General features: G+C 34.5%; 1 long non-coding RNA gene across 1 annotated transcript; it reads left to right on the top strand.

Annotated features, from left to right (window-relative positions):
- The first annotated feature begins 2,168 nt into the window (after window positions 1-2,168).
- LOC130012876 (uncharacterized) lies at window positions 2,169-4,260 on the top strand. Its single transcript, XR_008788132.1, has 3 exons — window positions 2,169-2,245; window positions 2,630-2,686; window positions 3,759-4,260. It is a non-coding gene; the product is annotated as an uncharacterized LOC130012876 (long non-coding RNA).
- The last annotated feature ends 20,546 nt before the right edge of the window (window positions 4,261-24,806 follow it).

The following is a 24,806-nucleotide window of genomic DNA, read 5'->3' as shown; positions in this document are numbered from 1 at the left end:
AATAATTTTCTGGTACATTCATATTTACTTACCTTAAAAACGATGAAAGTTGGTCGGTACTAAACTCTATGATAATGGGGGGGGGGGATTCAATGTAAAAATATGGGTCTTAATACGAAATTCAAGCCATGATGTTACATATCACTGAAAAGCTTGTTTATTTTTGTCTTCAAATATGTAAATAATTTTCTGGCACATTCGTATTTACTTACCTTAAAAAGGTACTAAGGTGGGTGGTACTAAACTCTATTACTATGATTATGAAGGGGGTAGGGGTATTCAATGTCAAAATACGGGTCTTATTACGAAATTCCAGTCATGATGTTCATATCACTGAAAAGCTTGTTTATTGGTCTTTTTAAATATGTAAAAAAATTTCTGGCAGATTTATATTTACTCACCTTAAAAAACGATGAAAGTTGGTTGGTACTAAACTCTATGATAATGGGGGGTGGGGGTATTCAATGTAAAAATACTGGTCTTAATACGAAATTCAAGCCATGGTGTTACATATCACTGAAAAGCTGGTTTATTGCTGTCCTCAAATATGTAAATAATTTTCTGGCAAATTTATATTTACTTACCTTAAAAAGGGATCAAATTTGGGTGGTACTAAACTCTATTACTATGATTATGAACGGGGGTAGAGGTATTCAATGTCAAAATACGGGTCTTAGTACGAAATTCCAGCCATGATGTTACATATCACTGAAGAGCCTGTTGATTGCTCTCTTTAAATATGTAAATAATTTTCTGGCACATTCATATTTACTTACCTTACAAAACGATCCAATTTGAGTGGCGCTAAACTCTATTACTGTGATTGTGGAGGGGGATAGGGTGTAACTGAAGATGAGTCGTTACATCATGAATACACCAGGAACCATAAATTGGTAGTAATAGGTGGGTACCCTCTCCTGGTTGAGATTAGCAATGGAGGTATAGTTATAACCAGGACAGATCTTCGAACAACGCATGAAGAAACAGACAATATCATTGTTCAGCAGGTGATGGTGTGTGCCCAAAGTGATCAACAAGCTGACATAACCGTAATATCAGATGATACCGATGTCTTCCTCCTTCTTGTGCATTACTACCACATAGTTAACATGAAGAATCGCGTTACAATGGAATCACCAATCAAGGAAAGAACAACTATTGACATTGGTAAAACTATGGAGAAACACGCATCCATTATCACTGAAATCCCGCCAGCTCATGCTCTTACTGGATGTGACATGGTTGCGTGCTGCTGCGGTGTGGGGAAAGGAACAGCATGGAAAGTGATGAGAGCTTTTGGTGCCAAGTTACCCTTGAACTCATCGCTTTCAGTACCAATGGAACCGATAAATAGCTATGCACAACCCTTGCACTCATCAAATAAAATGGAAGCAGAATCAACCAAATCCAGCAATGTCAATTCATTTTATACATGTGTTACTTGTAAGTGATCGTGACAAAATTACATTACTTCCGGTGATAATGAAAAAGTTCAATTAGTTTTATGAAATCAGAAATGGCATAAGGCATGACATGGTGAAAATATTATGTAAATCGAATAATAATTGCCACTTTTATAGACCAAAAACCTTAAAAAGTGACTTGTAGAAAATCGTCTATTTCTCTGCAACCGTACAAGTTAGAAACCATATTTTGGTATCTGTATGATCGTTTGGGTTCAATCTATGCGTTGACTGGAATCAAATATCATAATTTTAAATACTTTACAAATCAGACGCATTTGAATAAAATATCTGCTTTGGAGGCTAAAAATACAGTTTTCGCCAAAATGACGTTACTTCCGGTGATAATGAAAATCTTAAATTACTTGTATGAAATCGTAAATGGCATTAGGTATCACACAGTGAAAATTTTATGAAAATCGAATAATAATTGACACTTTTATGGACCAAAAACCTTGAAAAGTGACCTGTGGAAAATCGCCTATTTCTCCGCAACTGAACAAGTTAGAAACCATTTTATGATATCTATATGATCCCATGGGTTCATTCATTTGAAGGCTATAAATACAATTTTTGCCCAAATTACGTCATTTCATTGGTTTGACCATAGAACTAGAATACTAACGGGAACGCCCACTCGGTGACGTATAACGGTGATGACATAATTATGTTGTACATCGCATGCGCGAAATCAATTAGGCACAAGTAACTTCCGGCCGTATGTCAACATAGCAGAAGCGTACGACGTCCTGGAATTTCAAGAACTTGACGGTGTAATAGATGTAAGTTATTCATAATTTTAATGAGTTTTTTTAAAATTAGTTATATAACATACCATCGGGAGTATAAACCATTTATTTTCGGACATTAAATTATCCGAACACACGTTTGTGTATCATTTTCTACTACATATTATTTAATTATTATTAATAAATTATGATGACATTCACATTGTATTTAGGACTTGTTATTATTTTTATTTATTGCTTTGTGCATATTGTTGTTAGCCTTTGGCATGTCCGTGCCAGTTTTGGCTGGTTTCCCAGTGCCCTTTTCTTGTTTATAACAAGGGGTTTTACATAGGCTAAGCCTGTTCCCCAATCCCATTCAGACATCCTGAATAAAAATATTGTTTATAAAAAAAAAATGTGTATTCTTTACTACAGCTTTTCTTTGCTAAAGATTTGTTTGAGACATCTCAACCTGTCGTTCCAGTAGCATCCGTAAGTTTTCTACATATACAACATACATACATATAGTCACATAGTGTTCGTAGCAAATGGGCAAGTTTTGAAACTCATTATAGTCTCGACCATGTCTATATATTTTTTTTCTTCTCAAACGATCAAATTGCTTTGGAAATGAAATGAAATGGGGTTTAACGTCCTACTGCTCTGCTCCTATGCTGGGCTAATGAAGACGGGCATACGCCATAAGGTGTGATTTAAGGGAAATTTTGCCCGGGCAGCGGCACTATCACCTATTCTTATATCGAATTCCATCTGCCAAGGGATCTTTTACGTGCATTCCAATGTATACAGGTGACCTCGGGTTTTCGTATCATCCGAAGGATTAGACAGCTGTCCTTGTCAGGCCCTCCGTACTGCATCACTGACAAGGGGGAACCACGCCGGAAAATCTGGATGAACTTTCTCGGCAAATGCAGGGATCGAACACCCGACCTCCAGGCTAGCGAGCCAGCGTCTTACCCACTTAGCCACGTGATCCCAAATTGCTTTGGAACAGTTTCTTTTATTTTGTATAATATTTACTTTAAAGGGACAATAACACTCTTGCTGGCTTGAAAGCTCCAGAAAATAAATAATATCTCTATCTAAGTACTAGATGTTTAAGTGTCCCACCTGTTGTGTAAATTATCCATTACATCCTATTTTACTTGTCCAGAGGGTTCGAAAATATTTTTAAATCGAAGTTTCATTTGAAAAGGTTTACGTTAGACGTTTCAAACCATTATGTTGAATTTTTTAAATAAGGTGTGTTAAGATGAAATTTGTATCATCAATTAATTGAAATATTCTAAAATAGTTAAATTTGTTGACCAGAATAAAGATTGGGACATATTATTCAGTTACAACAAGAGTGGTATTGAGCCTTTAAAGAACTGTATTAATTTGGTATCAAGCTCGTAATTAGATAAAATTGTGAGGGAAATTATAACCTCCAACCCTGTCTTTGGTTGTGTACAGATTTACACTGGTAATTTTAATTCATAGCTATTGATTTTGTTTGGTTTTTATTTACGTTGTTTTCATTGTTACTTATTTTCTTTTTAAGATTCAAACTAATCCAGTTAAATTTAATGGGAAAGTTCAAGTAGTGGTTATATGAAAAATGATCTGATGTTCACATGATCTCAAGGGTTTGCCGAACCTCAATCGAGTTTAACCCCAACAAGGAATATTATACATCAAAACTTGTCATCTGCCTGTGCATTTTCTAGTATAAGTTTATCATCATTTGGAGCAAATGGTTAAATTACTATTCAAGATGACTAATTTAAAAAACAAGAACAACAATATGTGGTTGGAATGATCCAAGGCTCTGTTCAAAGATATTTTATTCACATGACAGTGATGCTTGTTAAATAAAACTTGTGAATTTAACAGATAATGACCATTGATAAACACTAAAGGCAAATAGAAATGCACAAAAAAATCCATAAGCTTATGATAATAATGATTAAACATACATTATGCAAGAGCTAAATCTGCCTATTGCAGGTTTTCTTTAGGCCTGAAATGTTTTCTAAATTATTAATTAGACATTAATTAACTTATCCAGGCCCTAACCAACTCTCGATGGCATTGGATTTCTCCAATATTAAATAGATTAGAACAGTTCAGCCATATTTTGATTTAAGCTAAAAATGGAGGAGTGAGACTACTTCGAACAACCAGTACGATGGTTGAAATTATTGCACACGTCTTGTCAAACCTTCAAAGGCCTTCAAAGGCTAATATCTTCGCTCGCAATAGAGTAATTTGAATGAAATTTTCAAATTATTCATTTTACATTATATTTATCTTCGAACTATTATAGCAAGAATGGCTAGCTCTTTATCAAAATCTTACATAATGTATATTTAAGAATAATTTAATACATTTATAAAGCTCACACATTACAAGTTGTGCACCTGTATAAAATTTGTATAAATTTTGTTATCATTGTTAATATTTTATACATGAGATGCAATTTAAATAATACATCACTTTTATAAATGGATGAATGTAAATCTTGTTTGAAATGAATCCAGGTTTAACGCCCTACTTAGTACTTTTCAGCTCAATTTTGTTTTAAAGATTTGCTTTAATCTTGCAATTAAGGATGTAACAACATCATATTACGATGATAACATGTGAGAATGTTTTGAAGATTGCGTAAACCCAACAGAATCAGTATGTTGATTTTTCTGGTACACACGTGTGGTATATAATGCAGCTTTTAAAAAGCTAGGTTTTGTGCAACTGTGGAAGGTGCAAAGTTATGCCACGTCATCTCAGAGGTGCTATTTCATTGCGTCTCGATATATTTTGTTTACAATTATCAACCTGGCCCCAAGTTCACAAAGCATTCCCAGACTTAATAATTTGCTCAACTTTCAATCACTGTTTTTGAGAAATATCTTTGATCCAGAAACACAAAACTTTGAACATAGTTTCTTATTGATATATTTACATTAAAACAACAATAGGTAGTAAAGTGCTATATTTAAGTTAAAATAAGACAAACAATTTTGAGTAAAACCTTAACTTAAGACTGAGAATGCTTTGTGAACTTGGGGCCTTGTTTTCTTTTCATTACTTATTATCTACAATACAGTAATAACAAGAAATAAAAAATCTGTAGAACACTGCTGATTAAGTTCTAGATTTAATCCTAGATTCAATCACATTTATATTTTTATACTTCCAATATCGATATTAATTCCAATAGAGCCAGGTGATGTTTAGTTTAATTATACAATTTCTATTTTGTTGTATGAAATTATCTGTATAATCTGTGTTTTTGTTACTTTCATTGTGTGAAATGCTTGCAGCAAAGTGCTGTAAATAAAATACCTGACATCAATGATCACAGTTTAACTCTATAACTTCTCATTTGACCTCAAATCTATGTGGAGTGGAGTCAGTTGGAAGAAATAAATCAAAATGGAGTGAAATCTACATTTTAATCAAATTCGTACCACATGATTATATTCTACATATCTTCATATTCTCAACAGTTCTTATAAGTAAATCTATAGATGTAACTTTAATTTGAACAGGAAACAAAAATGATTATATTGTACTTCACAATTCAAGTCCTTGTCAATGGTTAAATGGTATGTTACACTTTTATCTTCACTTTTAAACAGATAGATATAATCACTTGAAGACTGACATAGCCACAAAGCAGGCATCTGAAAGGTTACTTCGTTCATATGTAAACATTGAGTTTCCTCGGTTTTCCTTGGACTCTGAATAAAATAGACAAATTCATAAAACTCAATTAAAACAAGAAGAATTGGATTCTCATACATGTATTCATAATTTTCTCGGTTTCTGAATAAAATCGAAAAAATTACAAAAGTAAATATAAAGAAGAATCGGATATTCATACAAGTATTTATAAATAAAATTATGGGAGATTACAGAAAGAGCTAGCAGTTCTCATCATAATAGTTAAAAACTAGATAATGTAAAGGGAATTTGCTGAAAATTTCAGTCAAATTGATCCACCCTGAACCGAGTATTTAGTGGTTGAATTTTGGGCCTAGCCTCGATCATCATTACTAAGGTCGGTACGATAAAAAAAAACATGGTCTCGATTATCCATTTTTTGATTTAATCAGAAGTAGCAGACTGGGCTCTAATCCAGTATATATCACAGGCTAGCGATGCCATCGAGCGTTGATTATGGTCTGGATAAGTTAATTAATGTCTAATTAATAATTTAGATAACATTCCAGGCCTAAAGAAAGACCTGCAATTGACAGATTTAGCTCTTGCATAATGTCTGTTTAATATTGATGAATTAAATGTTCATATACTGATCTTTTATAAGGAAACATCGAATGTTCATAATTATAATCAAGTTAAGAGAAATTTAAGTTACCGGTGACTTCCTTGGATTCAATTTCTTTGTTGTTACGCTTTTCTGTAGAAGAATTAAGGTTGATAGTCTCCCTAACCCTTCTTTTAATCTTCGATATGTGGACCCAAAAGTTTTGTAAACATCTGAAATATTCATAAAATCAATATAAAAAGGTTCCTACATACAAAACAAAAGGTTCAGATATAATTATTTTTTTTCCATGCTTGTTGATTATTCATACCGGGAACAAGATTATTTCGGAATTTAAAAATAAAAGGATTTGACAGGTCAAGGTCAGTCATAAATAAATATACAATTTTAATTTTTATGGAGCTGCTCAGTTAAAACTTTGACCTTTAAAAAAAAATAATAATTAGTAATTCATAAAATTAAAGTAAAAGAAGATTGTTGAGAGAGAATCGTCATGCTGTCACACACTCATCGGGTGTAGTAATCGTCAATTTCATAACAAATTGAAAGTAGACTAGGCCTAGCTACGGCACTAATGTAAACAAACCTATATGCATACAACTTTGATGAGAGAAGGGGTAAAATCTAACGGGCAAACATGAAAATACAGACATTCAGCTAGTATGGGTTTAACTTAACTTCATTGTTTCATTGTAGGTTGTCAGGGTGGACTGCCAACTAGAATCTACATAATGAATTTCTTTTGAGTTTTCACTTACTTTTTCAACGAAATAATCCGGCTCAACGTGTCTTGAACATATTGTCAAGGTCTTGTCATTTATCGGGTCTGATCTGGTAGACTGTATGATACGTAATGATTCTCTCTCCACTCTGTTGTTTTTGGGTAAGCGATAGAATGATCAATCCCGATTTCTTTTATTGCAGGCGGAACATCCGAACAAAACACAATTCGCGCCAGGCATTTTGTTAGTGCGAGCAGAAACCGGAAGTACGCTGTGCCCGATATCAGCGTCAGAAGCCCGCCGTCACATAAGGTAGTGACGTCACACGGTGGGCGTTCCCGTTAGTATTCTAGTTCTATGGTTTGACCTTGTTAAAATTGGCATTACGCATCAAATGGTGTCCGTTTTATGAAAATCGAATAACAATTGACTCCTTTACAGGCAAACTAGCGTAAAGGGTGACTCATGCAAAATTGCCCATTTCTCGGCAACTGCTCATATTACAAACTAATTTTCACATACATTCTCTTCGTATGGATTATTGCTACTAGTTTATGAAAGTTTCGAAAAAATATATTAAAATATTAAAAGCCTGAATGGGTTGTGAATAGCTCATTTTTTCACCTTTTTTCGCCTTTAAATCGAAATGATCCGAAAACGAAATAAAAATTAAAAAAACTGAGCGCGATGATTTCTGCGCCTTAACAGGGCACACCCTTTCAGTCATACCAGATTTGAAAAAAATAATATTTGCTTTCAAAAAGTGGTACCGAACTGTCAAAATTGCACTTTTTGCTAAATTTACGTCACTTCCGTTGCCGAAAGGAAAATGTACCGGTAACAAAAAAAATGACATTTTGGACCGCGGAACATATGAACTTTATTTTATACAAATCGAACAATAAATAATTAATTCAGGACTGAAAAACTGAATCAGCCAATGGGGGCCAAGGAAAAATACCGTGACAAAAAATATTGACATTTTTTGTCAAATCAGATGACCCTTTAACCCTTGGTAAAATACCACATAAAAATATTCATTAATAAAAAAGTTTTTCGTAAAAATTTAAATTTTCAAAATTTGGCGCCTATATCTCCGAAGATTCGTCGAAAATAAAAAATCCAAAGAACCTTAGCTACGTGCCTTGTCTCTGGCTATGTCAAAATGTATCAAATATTACAATCCGACAATTATTGATAACATTACGGCAAAATATCGAAAAACAACATCTTCGGTGATTTCGGACATTTTGCATAGTCGCAGAACGTTGGAAATAGCTTTAAAATTTAAGTCAAACCCACTTTCCCAGTAAAACCGAAGACATCGAATCGATCCGACAAGTAGTTTCTGAGATATGCTCAAATGGAAAAATAATAATAATAATAATAACTAGAACTGCGACGCAGTAATGACGGGTTTCACTGGTGCCACGTTACCCTTGAACTTCTGTCACATCCGGTGCTTCGTTACCCTTGAACTTATGTCACATTCGGTACCAATGAAACCGTTAAACAGATTTCAACGTAAGCATTGCACACGTGTTATGAAATGGACGCAGAATCAACCAAATCCAGCAATATCAATTCCATTTATACATTTGTTACCATGTGTTAGATATGTCAAAAATTTGATCCTGACAAAATGTATTACTAACTTACCACTAAGTTAGCTGACTATCTAATGGGAACTTAAAATGTGAAAAAAGTTTTAAAAAGTGATCCTGACAAAATTGGTTATTTCTCGACGAAGAAAGATGGTAGAAGCAATTTTTGGACATCTATATGATCGTATTGATCCAATCTATATCTCCATTGGAATCAAATATCATAATGTTAAACGAATAATAAATATAACTCACTACAAAAAATATTTGTTTTGAAGTGTAAAAATACATTTTTTGCCAAACGACATTACTTCCGGTGATAATGAAAATGTTAAATTAGTTCCATGAAATCATAAATGGCATCAGGCATCACATGGTGAAAATTTTATGAAAATCAAATAATAATTGACACTTTTATAGACCAAAAACCTTGAAAAGTGACTTGTAGAAAATTGTCTATTTCTCTGCAACCGTAAAAGTTAGGAACCATTTTGTGGTATCTGTATGACCGTATTGATTCATTCTATTTGTTGATTGCAATGCAATGTCATAAATTTAAAAACATTACAAATCAGACTCCTCTGAAAAAAATATCTGTTTTGAAGGCTATAAATACAGTTTTTGCCCATATGACACCATTTCCGGTGACACTGAAAATGTAAAATTGGATCGGTCCAGTCAAAAATGGCATTAGGCATCATATGGTGAAAAAAAAAGAAAATCGGATTAAATTAACTCTTTTACTGGCAAAATAACGTGAAAAGTGACTCATGCAAAATTGCCTATTTCTCGGCAACTGCTAATATTACAAACTAATTTTGACATAAATTGTCATCCTATGGATTAATGCTACAGGTTCGTGAAAGTTGTCAAGAAATATTTTAAAATATGAAAAATCTGAATGCATTGTAAATAGCTCATTTTTACACCTTTTTTCAGATTTAAATCAAAATGATGTAAATGCAAAACCGAAATAAAAAAAAACAAAACAAAGAAAGACATATTTTGCGTCTATAGTATGCGCATTCATCTTGATCTATTAGATTTGTAAACATTAATATTTGCTTTTTAAAAGACCCTTCGACACGTCAAAATTGAAGTTTTGGGCAAAATTACGTCACTTCCGGTGGCGTCAGAAACTTTTATATGTAGAAGTAAGTTGAGAATTTGCACCAGGTGGGCTTTTCTTTTACACAAATCAGGCAATAAATAATTAACCCAGAACCCATACACTGAAATTAAAATGCGAAAAATCTTAAAAAGTGATCCTGACAAAATTGGTTATTTCTCGGCAAGGGAAGGTGTTAGAAACAATTTTGTGATATCAATATGATCGTATTGATTGATACTATTTGTCCATAGGAATCAAATATCATAATTTTACACCAATAATGAATATCGCTTACTTCAAACAATTACTTGTTTTAGAGGGTAAAAATACAGTTTTTGACAAACTGACGGTACTTCCGGTGATAATGAAAATACTAAATTACTTGTATGAAATCGTAAATGGCGTTAGGTATCACAAAGTGAATTTTTTTTTATGAAAATCGAATAATAATTGCCGCTTTTATGGACCAAAAACTTTGAAAAGTGACCTGCTGAAAATCGCCTATTTCTTCGCAACTGAACAAGTTAGAAAACATGTTGTGATATCTATATGATCGTATGGGTTCATTCTATTAGTTGATTGGAATCAAATATCATAATTTTGAAAACATTACAAACCAGACTAGTTTGAATAAAATATCTGTTTTGAAGGCTATAAATACATTTTTTGCCCAAATGGCGTCATTTCCGGTGACATTGAAAATGTTAAATTGGTTTGAACTAGTCTAAATTGACATTACGCATCAAATGGTGTCATTTTTATGAAAATCCAATAATAATTGGCTCTTTTACAGGAAAAATAGCATAAAAAGTGACTCATGCAAAATTGACCATTTCTCGGCAAATACTCATATTACAAACTAATTTTGACATAGATTCTCTTCGTATGGATTAATGCTACAAGTTTATGATAGTTGCGAAGAAATATTTTGAAATATGAAAAGCCTGAATGGGTTGTAAATAGCTCATTTTTACACTTTTTTTCACATTTAAATCGAAATGGCGCAAATACAAAACCAAAATTTAAAAAAAAGCGAGTCCGACATTTTGTGCGCCTTTTGTAGGGGTATTTATCTTGATCTATCAGATTTGCAAAAATTAACATTTGCTAGTGAAAAGACGTTGGAGTTTTTAGCAAAATTGCGTCACATCCGGTGCCGATAGAAAACTTAACCGGTAATAAAAAAATTGAGAATTTGCACCATGGAGCATATAAACTTTGTTTTATAAAAATCGGGCAATAAATAATTAACCTAGAACCGATAAACTGAATTAGCCAATAGCGGCCAAGAAAAATTATCGAGACAAACAATGTTCACATTTTTGATCAAATCAGACGACCCCTTAACCCTGGGTAAAATGCCATAAAATTTAATTTGTCAAAATTTAAATTTTCAAAATTTGGCGCCTAATATCTCCGAAGATTCGTCGAAAATCAAAAATTTATACTACCGTAGCTACGTGCCCTGTCTCGGACTATGTCAAAATATATCCAATGTTAAAATCCGACGATTATTGTTAATATTACTGCAATATTTCAAAAAACGACAACTTTGGCGTTTCGGACATTTCGCATAGTCGCAGAACGTTCAAAATAGCTTTAATCTCTAAGTCACACCCACTTTCCCAGTAAAACCGAAGACATCGAATTGATCCGACAAGTAGTTTCTGAGATATGCTCAAGTGGAAAAAAAAATAATAATAAGAACTAGAACTGCGAAGCAGTAATGACGGGTTTCACTGGTGCCACGTTACCATTGAACTTATGTCACTTTTGGTGCCATGTTACCCTTGAACTCATCGCTTCCAGTACCAATGGAACCGATAAATAGATATGCACAAACTTTGCACGCATCAAATAAAATGGAAGCAGAATCAACCAAATCCAGCAATGTCAATTCATTGTATACATTTGTTACATGTAAGTGATCCTGACAAAATTACATTACTTCCGGTGATAATGAAAATTCTAAATCAGTTTTATGAAATCAGAAATGGCATAAGGCATCACATGGTGAAAATTTTATGTAAATCGAATAATAATTGCCACTTTTATAAACCAAAACCTTAAAAAGTGACTTGTAGAAAAGCGTCTATTTCTCTGCAACCGTACAAGTTAGAAACCATATTTTGGTATCTGTATGATCGTTTGGGATCAATCTATGCGTTGACTGGAATCAAATATCATAATTTTAAATACTTTACAAATCAGACGCATTGAATAAAATATCTGCTTTGGAGGCTAAAAATACAGTTTTCGCCAAGATGACGTTACTTCCGGTGATAATGAAAATCTTAAATTACTTGTATGAAATCGTAAATGGCATTAGGTATCACACAGTGAAAATTTTATGAAAATCGAATAATAATTGACACTTTTATGGACCAAAAACCTTGAAAAGTGACCTGTTGAAAATCGCCTATTTCTCCGCAACTGAACAAGTTAGAAACCATTTTATGATATCTATATGATCCCATGGGTTTATTCGATTAGTTGATTGGAATCAAATATCAAAATTTTAAATAAATAACAAATACGACTCACCTGAATAAATTATTTGTTTCGAAAGCTATAATATAGTTTTTGCCCAAATTACGTCATTTCCGATGATATTGAAAATGTTAAATTGGTTTGACCTAGTCACAATTGACTACGCATCAAATGGTATCACTTTTATGATAATCCAATAATAATTGACTCTTTTACAGGCAAAATAGCGTAAAAAGTGACACTTGCAAAATTGACCATTTCTCGGCAACTGCTAATATTACAAACTAATTTTGAGATAGATTCTCTTCGTATGAATTAATGCTACAAGTTTATAAAAGTCAAAAAGAAATATTTTAAAATATGAAACGCCTGAATGGTTTGTAAATAGCTCAATTTTACACCGTTTTTCACCTTTAAACCGAAATGGCGCAAAAATGAAATCGAAATTAAAAAAACGGCTTCCGACTTTTTTTGCGCCTTTACATGGCGCAACTTCTTACTTTTTACTTATTTTAAAAAAATAATATTTGCTTTCGAAAAGACGTACCTAAGCGCCAAAATTGTAGTTTTGGTCAAAATTACGTCATTTCCGCTGCTGACAGAAAGCTTTATCGGTAATAAAAAAGTTAAGACTTTGCACCATTGAGCATATGAACTTTGTTTTATACAAATCGAGCAATAAATAATTAACCTAGAACCCATAAACTGAATTAGCCAATAGCGGCCAATGTGAATTATCGATACAAAAAATTTTCATATTTTTGCTCAAATTACATGAGCCTTTAATTATAGGTAGAGCGCCATAAAAAAATATCAATAAATAAAAAAGTTTTTTGTCAAAATTTAAATTTTCAAAATTTGGCGCCTAATATCTTCAAAGATTAATCGAAAATCAAAAATCTAAACAATCGTAGCTATTTGCCGTGTCTCGGGCTATGTCAAAATGTATCAAATGTTAAAATCCGACAATTATTGTTGATATTACGGCAATATTTCAAAAAACGACAACTTCGGTGATTTCGGACATTTCGCATTGTCACAGAAAGTTCGAAATAGCTTTAATCTCTAAGTCACACCCACTTTCCAAGTAAAACCGAAGACATCGAGTTGATCCGACAAATAGTTTCTGAGATATGCTCAAGTGGAAAAAAAAATAATAATAATAAGAAGAACTAGAACTGCGATGCAGTAATGACGGGTTTCACCGGTGCCACATTACCCTTGAACTTATGTCACTTCCGGTGCCAGTTAACCAGCAATATTAATTTCATTTATACATTTGTTACCATGTGTTACATATGTCAAAAAAGTTATCCTTACAAAATTTGTTACTAACTTACCGCTAAGTTAGCTGACTTTTTAATGAAAAAATATCTCGACAAGGGAAGATGCTAGAAACAATTTTTGGACATCTATATGATCGTATTGATCCAATCTATATGTCCATTGGAATCAAATATCATAATGTTAAACGAATGATAAATAAAACTCACTTCAAAACAATTTGAAGGCTAATAATACAGTTTTTGCCAAAATTACATTACCTTCGGTGATAATAAAAATTTTACATTAATTCTATGAAAATATAAATGGGATAAGGCCTCACATGGTGAAAATTTTATGATAATCGAATAATAATTGACACTTTTATAGACCAAAACCTATATCTCTGCAACCGAACAAATTAGAAACCATTTTGTGATATCTGTATGGTTGTATGGGGTTTTGCCCAAATGTCGTCATTTTCAGTGACAGTGAAAATGTTAAATTGGATTGACCTAGTCAAAGGTGACATGAGGCATCACATGGTAACAAAAATTGAAAATCGAACGATAATTGACTCTTTTACATGCAAAATAACGTGAAAAGTGACGCATGCAAAACTACCTATTTCTTTGCAATTGCGCATATTACAATCTAATTTTGACATACATTGTCCTCGTATGGATTGATGCTACAAAATTATGAAAGTTGCGTAGAAATGATTTAAAATATGAAGACGACGAATGGGTTTAAAATAGCTGATTTTTACTCGTTTTTCAACCTTAAATCCAAATGGCGCAAATACAAAACTGATATTAAAAACCACAAAAAAACTAAGCCCGACATATTTTTTCGCCTGTAGTAGGAGCAGTCATCTTCATTGATAAGATTTGTAAAAATTAACATTTTTCCTTAGGAAAAGACCTCCCGACCCGTCAAAATTTAAATTTTAGGCAAGATTATGTCACTTCCGGTGCCGACAAAACCTTATAGGTAGAAACAAGTTGAGAATTTGCACCAAGGAGTATATGAGCTTTTGTTTTATACAAATCAGGCAATAAATAATTAATTTAGAACCCATAAACTGTAATAAAAATGCGAAAAGTCTTAAAAAGTGATCCTGACGAAATTGGTTATTTATTTGCAAGAGAAGATGCTAGAAGCTATTTTTTGACATATTTATGATCGTATTGATCCAATCTATATTTCCATTTGAATGAAATATCATAATGGTAAACGAATACTAAATATAACTCACTTCAAACAAATATTTGTTTTGAAGGCTAAAAATACAGTTTTTGCTAAAATGACATTACTTCCGGTGAGAATGAAAATGTTAAATTAGTTTTATGAAATCAGAATTGGTATAAGGCATGACATGGTGAAAAAGTTTATGAAAATCGAATAATATTTTACACTGTTATAGACCAAAAACCTTGAAAAGTGACTAGTAGAAAATCGTCTATTGCTCTGAAACCTTACAAGTTAGAACCCATTTTGTGGTATCTATATGGTCGTATGGGTTCATTCTCTTTGTTGATTGAAATTAAATATCATACTTTTAAACAAATAACATATACGACTCATTTGAAAAAAAATACCGGTTTTGAAGGCTAAAATTCAGTTTTTGCCCAAATGACGTCACTGGTTTAATCTAGCCAAACGTGGCATTCGGCATCAAATGGTGAAAGAAAATTGAAAATTGAATAATAATTGATTTTTGTACAGGCAAAATAGCACGAAATGTGACTCATGCAAAATTGCCTATTTCTCGACAACTGCTGATATTACAAACTAATTTTGACATACATTCTCTTTGTATGGGTTATTGCTACGAGGTTATGAAAGTTATGATGAAATATTTTTAAATATGAAGATGGGTTGTAAATAGCTTAATTTTACACCTTTTTTCACCTTTTAATCGAAATAGCCCGAAAACGAAATCGAAATTAAAAAACCTGAGTACAATGATTTGTGCGCCTTTGCATGGCGTATACTTTTGGTAATATCAAATTTTGAAAAAATAATATCTGCTTTCAAAAAGTTGTACCGAACTGTCAAAATCTGTCAAAATTGTAGTTTTTGCTGATTTTACTTCACTTCCGGTCCCGACACGAATCTTTACCGGTAACAAAATAAATGACATTTTGGACCACGCAGCGTATGAACTTTCTTTTGTACAAATCGAATAATAAATAATTAATCTAGGACTGAAAAAGTGAATTAGCCAATGGCAGCCAAGGAAAATTACGGACACAAAAAATGTTGACATTTTTAGTCAAATCGGATAATTCTTCAACCCTGGTTAAAATGCCATATAAAAATATTCATCAATAAAAACGTTTTATGTAAAATTTTAAATTTTCGAAATTTGGCGATTAATATCTACGAAGATTCGTCGACAATAAAAAATCAAAAGTAGCACAGCTATGTGCTTGGTCTCCGGCTATGTCAAAATGCATCATATGTTAAAATTCGATGATTATTGTTAATACTACGGCATTTTTTAAAAAAACGAAAACTTCGGTGATTTCGGACAATAGCTTTAATCTCTAAGTCACACCCACTTTCCCAATAAAACCGAAGAAATCGTATCGATCCGACATGTAGCCTCGCAGTGTGGAACGCTAATAATAATCTTAACAAAAACAATAGTGTTTCATACTGGCTACGCAGTGTGAAACCCTAATAATAATCCAAACAAAAACAATAGTGTTTCACACAAGCTACGCAGTGTGAAACCCTAATAAAAACAGTTTTTTTCTGACTTAACGGCTTAATCCGAATAATAATACGCAGTGTAAAATACTAATAATGAGTTCTGAAAGTTCTGCATAAGGTATAGTCAGTAAGAGGCGGGAACCATGTAACATAATGAAAAACATCTAGGCCTACTTTGCTAGGCCTACACTGTGTATCTCAAGCTCGTAACAAATTGTTGAAAATTCACCCCTATAGAATATTCGTTACTTTAGACCGACTGTGTGTGTAAAACTCATATTCCCAAGTACACACAAATTTTCGAAAATAAACATATCTATACAAATTAACTAAAACCGCAACACTTTATGCCATACACACGAAATTGAAATAGAAAAAAACAACATCTTCTAGCCTACTACTTAGGCTAGGCCTATATTTGGACCTGAAATGTCAAAGTGTCATTCTCAAGTAAATAACAAATCTTCGAAAATTTATTCATCAAAAAATAATAACCAATGACGTGAATATACTCAGCCAAATTAAAAACTTGACACTCGGGATTTTTGGGACTAGATTTTTAATATTTGGTTTAAGGCAACTTTTTTAGTGTTGACATCAACAGAAAGCAAGAATACGTCTCGCCGAAAGTCCTTGACATTGATAACGTTCGTGATGTCACAGTACCCCCCAAAATGAAATTCACAGACTTTGAGAACAATCGGAATAAAGTGTTTAGTAACGGTTGTTGCCTCCTCAAGCGTCTCGTACTGCCACACAACGTCTACTCGTGGATCTCAGAACATTAGTAAACACTACCCGAGAAAGACGTCGCCACTGCTCAGCAAGAGCATGTTGAAGGTCCTGCAACGTCAGTGGTGGATTCACTTGCTGACGAACACGTCGACCCAGTTCGTCCCAGATGTGTTCAATAGGATTAAGGTCGGGGCTAAGCGACGGCCAATCCAGGACTTGGACACCGGCATTTCTTAAATAATTCTGGGTAGCAATTGCTGTATTGGGTCGAACATTGTCTTGTTGAAACGTTAGTCCAGGCCCATGTCTCTGCATAAACGGAAGTAGAACAGGTTGCAAAATCTGATCCCTGTACTGGACAGCATTTAAGTTCCCTTAGACAACAAGAAGAGGAGAACGTCCATGTGCACAAAAAGAACCCCAAACTATGACGTTGCCGCCACCAAATCGGTCAACTTCTCTGACGCATACTTGAGCGTAACGTTCACCTCGTCTGCGGTACACTCGGACCCTGCCATCGACAAATCTCAAAGTGAATCGAGATTCGTCACTAAAGACAACCGAATTCCACTGTCTTTGAGTAAATCTTATGAGTCTTGTGGCCCACACAAGTCGGTTACGGCGATGAAGAGGTGTCAATATTGGTCCATTATAGGGCCTCCGAGCTTGAAGACCAGCAGCCTGCAAGCGATTTCGAACAGTTTGTGCAGTTACCATTCCACCAAACATCTCTCTACTTGTGGAGGTTGCAGTGACAAATCTGTTTCTAAGATGACGTAATCGTATTGCTTGATCTTCCAGTTTGAAGCACTCTCATTCTAAGATTAATTATTGTCTGGCGTGAACAATTAAAGGCTCTTGCAACAGTGACCACAGACTGACCAGCATAGAGCCTACCTATAGCACGTAGACGTTCTACATTTGAAAGGCGCGGCGTTTTCTAACAAAGATGAACATAACAATTTTAATTTGTTTTTCCAGTTCAAGTTACGTGTGCGTGTTCAGTTTAAGCAAACTTGCATCGATTGACCTCACGAGTTTTTGTTTACACGTGTTTTTCAGGTTTTTCATCTTTATATGCTCAAAAGTCACGTGATCCACGTGACTTTACAAATTTATGAAATTAAAGGCTTCTTACTACTTACTATCGTTAGAAACACTTTAAAATTTATTTGACTTACCAGAAAAAAAAATTTGTTGAAATTCATCAGTGTCAAGTTTTTAATTTGGCTGAGTATGTCATTAGGTTCAGAATTTCTTCCAATTACAATAGTACAATAACATCTGTGAACAGAACAGTCCTCCATTGCCTGTGTCGCCAGTTCTAGTGTTGTTGGGCAAACTGTAGATGTTCACGATGATGGCGAGGGGTGCGGATCGGTCCACGGTAAGGTCTACGGCAATGGGTGTTCTCTCTGATGAGACGTCGGCGCACTGTATCGCTACTGATGTGTCTTCCGTGTGTCCCACTGCCTGACGTGCTGTCTCAGATGCCTGTGTGAAGGGATTCTGCACGTGCTGTCGCACAATATGGCGGTCTTGTCGCCTTGTGGTAACCCTTGGTCTACCAGTCCCGTTCGGGGGCGATCGGGGGCGATCCGTGGTGTTGTTAGCCCGAAAACGTTGCTGAAGCCCGTAGATGGTCCGAACATTGACCTGGAAGTGATTGGCAATGGCTTGGCCAGTGTGGCCAGCGTCGAGTCTTCCAAGCGGCTGACGTGTTAGTGTGAATGATTCAAACAGGTATGGGGGTGCATATGTATAGGGCTGGTCCCGGTGAACAGCACGCGCAGCATGAGTTACATGAACATCATGGAGAACACATTACTATCTCAGAAGTCAGGTAGCGTTTTTGAGAACATTTCCTGGGTTCAATTCTGTGTTTGGGAAGGAGCCTTAGTGCTCAGGTAAAGTTGGAGATGTGGTCAAAAATATACAATAAAGTTTTATGCAATGCGTCTATTCAGAGTAACATACCAACGTGACGTTTCTTTTGCTGCTTAGTATATTACAAAATTGTAATTTTTGATATCTTTCTAGCACTGGATAAGGTCTGATTGCAAAATTCCTGTGCTTGTAGAACATGACCTACATTTAACACATTACTCTTAACTCAATCATAGTGCAACCTATATCATAAAATTGACAGCATGTAACAATTATGAATTGTTACAACTATTTTACATTTTCATCACTTTAAACTGATAAACAATAATCTAATTATTCAAATATGATCATGCCACAGTATTACATCCTTTTACTCATATAATATATTGCTATAAAATAGTTTTAGACCCATGTTAAAGCTAGTGATACTCTATGGGTAACCATATCCATGCTAAAGGGACACTGAAGACATTTTTTTATATATGCAATATAATGACAAAACTTCTCTAATATTACTACTACTAGCATTCTGACAAAGGCAGTATAATAATAGTAAAACATTAATTTGTATGCTTATCATTAGAACATGGAAAATTACAATAATGAAAGAACACAAACTTTTCAAGTAAGACAATAGTAGGAGAATATTTACTAAACTAAGGTTAAAGGACATGCACCTCATGACAATATAAATTAGTGGGAACTGCAAACAATTTAAACATGCACCTGTATGATAGAATGAAATATTATGCAAACACCTAAATTATAAACAATACTTCTCCACATACTTATACATTAGATTAGCTTATAGTGACAATTTACAAAACATTTCAAATGTAAAACTGTACAAACATGAACTCAGTAACTGTCTATGGCAAATAATTTTACAAAAATTTTATTGTTTCTTTTGACTCCTATGGTCTGTAGGGATTGACAAATGGGTGTCTTTTACTAATGTTTGCCACGCCTTATTGAAATCATTAAATCGCACCTATGAATTGTCAGTATGAGGATAACCGAGCCATTTGACACGATAATTCCAACATCCATCGCAATATTTCTTTTTCAAAATTCGTTCCACAATATAGTCTATGTCCCTTTGAGAAACTAAATCACACTGTTTTGATTTATCTTTATGAACACTTGAGGTTTGTCTACTATTTTGACTATTCACATTATAATTGTTAGTAACACTAGGTTTAAGAACCTTTTTACCAGGGTTACACTTCACTTTATCAGTAGATAATTTGATTTTATTGGCAATTGGGTTATCCAAATTTACATTTGGCAAGTCATCTGCAATCTCATCACTCTGTAATATTGCAGGTTCAATATTGTCTTCATCTGTAGGTGGGGTGGGGTCATCTGAGGTAGCCATGTTTAAGTCTGTTCACATTAACTCGGTTGGTAACTAACTTGCCATCTGATTTTCGTCGAATTTTAACATGGATGTTTGACAGTTTTTCTACTATATAATAAGGGCCGGTCCAGGGACGAAGAAGTTTCTTACACTGACCCTCAACTAAAACAGGGCGATAAAGAAAAATAATGTCACCGACATGAAAAATGGGTTCATGTGCTTTAACTTGTGATTTTTCCACCATAGCATATTTTCGATCAAGCAAATTCTGTTTTGCAACTCGACGTGACACTTCAACCGCTTCAAGTAGTTCAACCACATAAGATGTGGCCTTTTTAGGAATGTCAAGAGAAGGTAATCCTACTTCTAACAATGTTTTTGGATGTCGACCGTGAACTAAAAAGAATGGTGTATATTCAGTACTGTCCAAACAGGGTGATGTATAATAAGAAAACTGAATATAAGGTATAAATTTATCCCAATTATCATGCAAATCATTCAAAAACTTAGACAAAGATGCTGCTATCACCGACATCATTCGTTCGCTTTGTCCATTACAACATGCATGATAACTAGTCGTAAAGGTTTTGTGAATGTTGAGAAGTTTACACGTTTCTTTAACAATGACACTTAAGTAGTTCGAACCACGATCAGAATGTAAATATTGCGGAATTCCGTGACGACATATAATACGTTCTAAAAAGGCATTGGCTACAGTAGTGGCCTTAATGTCTGACACTGGTACTAGTTCAACATACTTAGTCAGGTAGTCAATGAAGACAATAACATACATATTTCCATTGTCACATTTAGGCAAAGGACCTAAAATATCAGTGCTAAGTCGTTCAAATGGTTCACTGGCGAGTGGCATTGGTATAATTGATGTCTTGGTTGATTTTGCTGGGGCCTTTCGCTGACAACATACAACGCATGACTTGACCCAGTTATTTATATCTGTGTACATCTTAGGCCAATAAAACTTAAGTTTCGCTTTGGCCAGTGTCCTGTGAATACCAAAATGACCCCCAGATAAGGGTTCATCATGACAATGTCTGAGCACAGTTTCAACTAATTGTTTTGGAATTGTAATTTGTACAGTCAAACGGTCTTCACGGTGACCTTTACCTTTAGTAGCAAACACATGATATAAAATGTCATTGGAAATAAAATAATCAGAGTGTAACAATAAGACCATTTTTCGCTACTGATCATCCTCGGGTAATACACTATCAAGTAAATATTTACGAACATCTTTATAGCACTCATCTTGCTTTTACAAATGTATTAAAGTTTCTTTATTCCACAATGTTGTCATTTCAAGGGATACCTGATTAGAATCTGACTGTAAACTGACAATCTTCATTAACTTCACAGACTTAACTGGTACTTTTTCATTGGTTTCTGTGGATTCTGTAGATGTGATGTCAGGTATATCGTAATATGGCAAAATATCCAATGCAGACTCTTCATTGCTCTCTGATGATTCATATTATCGGCGACTGACACCATCAGCATTAGAATGAGATTTTCCCTGTCTATAAACAATGTCAAATGTATATGAGGTAAGTATAGCGATCCATCTGGCAAATTTGCCGACAGGTTCTTTAAGTTTCAATAACCATTTAAGAGCAGAATGGTCTACGACAGCCGTAAAAGTATTGTATCTCAAATAACTATCAAGTCTTTTCACAGCAAAAACTAAGACTAGACATTCTTTCTCTGTGATGCCATAATTTCTTTCAGCAGCAGAAAGTGAACGACCAATGTAAGAAATAACGCGTTCAACCCCATCTTCTTGAATTTGGCAAAGTACTGCACCGATAGAAAATGAGCTTGCATCGGTATATAAAGTATAAGGCTGATTTGATATTGGATATCCTAAGATAGGTGCTGACCCTAATAATGATTTAAGTGCATTAAAGGCACAATCACAGTTTTTAGTCCAGATAAATTCTACACGTTTTTTAGTAAGTTCATAAAGAGGAGCAGCAATACCAGCATAGTTGTTAATAAATTTCCTGTAGTATCCAGTTAATCCCAAATAGGCACGTAAACTCTTCAAACAAGTTGGTGTAGGGTAAGTTGATACCGCAGAAATCTTCGCAGGATCAGGTGATGTACCGTTTGAACTGACAATATGACCCAGATAATGTATTTGAGAATGAGCAAAATAACATTTACTAGGATGAAGTTTTAAATTAGCAGATCTGAGTCTATCAAAATCTTCACGGACATGTTGTATATGTGCCGAAAGGGTTTTACTAAAAACAATGCAGTCATCGAGGTAGACTAAGCATGTTTTCCATGATAGGCCACGTAAAACCGCTTCCATCATCCGCTGAAATGTAGCGGGCGAATTTTTCAGGCCCATTGGTAGGCGACGATACTGGTATAAACCTAAGTGACATCGAAATGCAGTATATACTTTTGAATCTGGATGAATGGACAACTGATGGAAGCCTGACTTTAAATCTAATGTTGTGAAATATGCTGGCTGATCCGCTCCAAGGCTTTCAAGTGCGTCTTCGGTAGTTGGCATAGGATGAGCATCTAATACAGTACAATCGCTAAGACGCCGATAGTCAACGACAAAACGATAAGAATAACTGGTAGGACTAAGTTTCTGATTCCCAGTAGAATCATCTGTCTTCTTACCGATCAGCAAACATGGAGCCGCCCAAGGACTGGTAGAGGGTTCAATAACTTCTTGACTTAATAAATCATCAATGGCCTGTTCCATAACTTTTTTTTGCTTTGGGCCAAGTTTATATGCCCTCTGTCGCTGAGGTTGTACGCCAGGTGATACATGTATTTTATGCTCTAGAATATCACAGTGTCCAAGTTTATTGTCAGAACCAACAAAAATATCGGAATATTCATCAATCATTTCATTAATGGCACTTGACTGATGTTTAGACAAATCATTTGAAATATTTGTAGAAATAGTGTTATTGTTACTTTCGCGAGGTGATTCACAATCATTTTTCTGATTACCAAATTGCACAACACAATCTTTCTTAGAAAGTCCCACAAATTTACCAATAACTGTTCCTTTCAAAATAGTAATAGGCCTGTCATTAAAGTTAGTAATACCTTGGTAAACAGCTTTATTTTTCACTTCACACAATGATTTGGCAGGCAAAAGTCCTGTGAAATGTAAATTAGGTGAACCGGACACCAAACCCAATACACCATTTGGTAAACTTTCTCCTTTAAGTCGTGCTAATGTTATTACTTGAGATTGTGGTGGCACAACAATATCTTTTGTACAGGTCAATTTTCTGTGCGGATTAACAGACACCGATTTCTGTCCAAATTTAACTGTCACATTATTAGCAGTTAAGAAATCGAAACCTAAGATAATTTTTGGCATTAAATTAGGCACAACATAAAATTTAACTGGAATATGCTGATTGCAAATTTCCACCATAAGTTCTATGTATCCTTCAACTTTAACCCTTTCGTTGCAGGCTGTAGTGCTATATAAGTCATACTGTAACCGTTGAATGTTAACATCGAACAATGATACAGTTACTGCATTGATTGCACAAAAATCTGCTCTACTATCGGCTTGAGTTAAATATTTGTTTATTTTCACCCATACAAAATTTCCTAAAAGTCGACTATCACCATGATTTAACCTTAAAGTGTCTCCATTTAAACTGTTTCCAACAATAGGATTCCATGCAGAAGCCATACAATATTTCGCAATGTGATTTATACCTCCACATTTTCTACACGTGATAGGTCTTTTAGTTACAATAGATGGGTTGGGTTGATTGAGTTGACGTGTGTCTGGAAGATTCCCATCACGATTCGGGTGATAATTATTCTGATTGTGATAATTCTGATTGCGATGACATGCAGGATTTTGACGATGATCCAGAGACCGAGGATACCTGCGATAACACTTCTGAGCAGAATGTCCTAGTTTATTACATATTTGGCATTGAATTTGCGATAGGCCTATTGTAGGTTGAGCGGGTGCCATCATTGGGTTCTGGGAATGAATAGACATAAGTGATAACTGTTCCTGAATTTGACGCTCAGGATCCGAGTCCATGGATAAACCATAATCATGGTCGCCCGGTTCAAATGACTGACGAACCACCCTTGAAATATGAACAGCTTGGTCGAAGGTTTCTGGTACCTGCTGCAATACTGGTTGACGAATCTTTGGTAACAAGCCACGTAAATATACACATATATTTTCGTTATCAGTTTTATTTAGACGACAGCACATGCTCTCTATATCACTAATGTAGTTTTCTAATGATTCAGTGGGAAACATTTTTCGCTCCCATAATCTAGTTTCCAATAACCAAGTGGGCTGACGTTGGGGAAAATAGTTCTCAAAACTGTAGAAAAGTCTCTGAGGACTAGCCGTTATCTGGTGAGGAAGATTCTGAAACCACGTTAAAGCTG

This window comes from Patella vulgata, chromosome 5, assembly GCF_932274485.2.
Source record: "Patella vulgata chromosome 5, xgPatVulg1.2, whole genome shotgun sequence".
NCBI classification, from domain to species: domain Eukaryota; kingdom Metazoa; phylum Mollusca; class Gastropoda; family Patellidae; genus Patella; species Patella vulgata.
This window is presented reverse-complemented; position numbering and strand designations above follow the sequence as displayed.